We start from the raw sequence: 2956 nt of genomic DNA on the forward strand, positions 1-2956 counted from the left end.
TGGAAGAACAGGCTTGGCCACAGCGCCCGGAACGCAGGCGGCTGGGTCGCTGGGAGAGCTGGACCTGCCCCGAGGGGATATTATTTGTGTCTCACCTGCTCGGCCGCCCACAGCCTTCCGGCCCGACTCTCTTTTCAGGCGTCGGAGGCCCAGACGCAAAAATCCCCAGGGAGTCCCGAGAAACACGTTTCCCCGCGACCAAGCGAGAGGTTGGAGCCTACGCCTGCGATAAAACAGTGTCTGATTGTCTGCTCGCCCGCCCCTGACCCAGGCGTAGATGAATGGGCTGAAAGGAGATCGGAGCCGTGAGAGGAATGGGGCCGCCCGGGCTGAGCTCCAGCTGCCACCTCGGGGAAGGGCGCACTAAAAGCCCCCTTTTTCACCTTCCAGACTGGCTCAGATGTCTACTTCATCAAGCCTTCTCCTGCTTTCTTTTACTTTCTTGGAGCTCGCTTTCCCACCATGCGTCTTTAAATCTTGCCTTTTCTCCCTATCCCATTCCCCCAAATCCCACCACGTCCAGCTCCCCACCCCCAAAAAACAGTGAGCAGGGATTTAGTCTCGCAAGTACCTTATGTTCAAGAAGCAATTGATAAACGATAGAAGAGGGAATAGATTTTATATCTTTTTTTAGTCTTGGAAATAAACTCTGGGTGTAGAGCAGGCCTGTAATCCCAGCACTCGATGACTGAGGCAGGAGGACCATAAAAGTTCGAGGCTACATAGTGAGTTTAAGGTCAGTCTCAACTACATAGTGAGACTCTGTCTCAAAACGAGAACAGCACTTACCTGGCAAAGGCAAGGTCCTGAGATCCCCTGTGCACACACAAAAAAAAAAAAGAAAGAAAGAAAAGAAAAGAAATTCAGGACCTGCCTTGCAGCCAAAGGTGAAGATTCACAGGTTTCCTGTCCAGTTTCCACTTCCACCTGTCCTGCCCCATCAATCTGGTTTTTCTCTCTCTACTTCTGCCGCTAGCTCTGCCATCTCAAGAACAGCCTGTTTGAGTTTCTGTGTATATGGCAATTAAAGGGGGAAACAAGTGATATTTTCTCATTTTTCTTTCCATGTACCCTTCATATCTTTTTCTCTAGCCAGCTTCCTTTCACCAGCTACCCCCAATGGAGACATAGCTGAGAGCAGGGAAACAAGAATAGGTCAGGGAAGAGAGAAAGACAAAGGAAAGGGACTGGGCCAGTACAGGTTAACTGCCTTCCTATCCCTGGGTTCCCTTTGATTTTACCCACACCTTGAACGTTTCCCCTGCCATCACCATCACTACCCCCAGGATCCTCTTCCCACTCCTAGAGAGGAAGCCAAAACCAGAAATGACAGCACAGGAGAAAGAACAGTGCTGTTCAGCCCACTCAGACAGAACCATTTCTACCCACAAGGCAAGCTCTTTCTGCTCCTGGTAACTGGAGAGTCCAGGGCAGGTTATCTGAGGCTGGCGGCACCAACAGTCAAGTTGTGCTGGGGTAGAAGTGGGGGTGTCTATAATAACTAAGAGCTCACAGGTGAAAAGTTAATGTAGCTAGGGCCAGAAAGGAACACACTCCAATTGGGGCCTCATTTTTCACCATGGGATGCAGACAAGACACACACACACACACACACACACATATATATATATATATATATATATATATATATACCACCAGCAGCAGCATTGCATGCAGAGGGGCAGAGTGAAGGCCAAAGAGAAGCTGACATGCCCAAGGGGCAAAACTGGAGCAACAAGAAGTTTTCCCACTTCTGTCTCTTCCTTTACAAGGATCCTTACATGATACCTACTTATTGTTTGCATGGGTCTAAAAGGGAATATTCAATCCCTTCCTATCCCAGCAGGATCCTTGCCTTACCTGACCCAGAGCAAAGGGAAAGTCAGGATCCCTGCCAACCACATGACCAAAGATGGGGGTTCTGGTATCTGGCATTTGAGAGGTGCTGCTGCCCAGGTTTCAAGGTTAAGAGCTAAGGGCTAAGAAGTCAGTTTATACAGAACCTTCATGTGCAGACCTGGAAGCAACAAAATTCAGGAGTTACCTCTCAACTCTAGTACCTAAGAAGAGACCAGAATTGAACAGAAATTCTCAGGTTCCTGGTTCAAGATACCTGGGCAGTGTATTATTTGTTGAAACTGTACTTCCGATTGGATTTGAAACTGTCTCATTGCTATCTGTTTATCAATAAAACTTTGAATGAATAAATAAATAAATAAAAAGATACCTGGGCAAGGGCCAGCCAGATATCTCAGCAGATTAAAGCACCTGCTTAGGCAGGCACAAGGACCAGGTTTCAATCCCAGCCCCATCCCTGGGGTGCACTGAGATGACAATTAAGACTGGGCATGGTGGTGGTGCACCTGTAATCCCAGCACTTGGGAGGCTGAAAACAGGAAGATCACTATGAGTCTGAGCTGCATAGTGAGACCCTGTACTAAATACAATATATATTTGGGCAGAGTTTCCATTGAGAAGAAAGCGCTAAGTCAGGAGTGAATAGAGTAGGTGAGCAGCAAGAGGACAGGTTGGAAGGGAAGGGGTGGCAAGGGCACACAGGACCACACACAACTAGAGCTTTCTCTGCTTGAAAGGGGAAGAAAGGGGGAGGAAAGAGGTCAGTGTGTAGGTATATCTCTAACCCATCCTGGAAAAAGGCTCCACCAACCCAGGATGACCAGTAGAGCCCAAGAATGCCCAGTAATGTCAGACTAGACACATTTCCAGATTTCCCTTTCTTATGGTGAGTGAAAGACGGGAGCTGGCCACATTGGTACTCATGCTCTGCAAAGTTGCAGGATGAAAATTCTCACATCTAAAGATTCAACCCCGTGTTCACAGACAACCCATTAGCCAGGGAATCAGCCTCCCCTTCGCACTCCTTCTCCTCTCCCCCTCCCCTGTGCCGCCGCCCCCCCCCCCCCCCCGCCCCGCCTCCAGTGTGAGATGGGGGGCG

Source organism: Octodon degus, unplaced genomic scaffold (assembly GCF_000260255.1).
Source record: "Octodon degus isolate 3935 unplaced genomic scaffold, OctDeg1.0 scaffold00018, whole genome shotgun sequence".
Lineage (NCBI taxonomy): Eukaryota > Metazoa > Chordata > Mammalia > Rodentia > Octodontidae > Octodon > Octodon degus.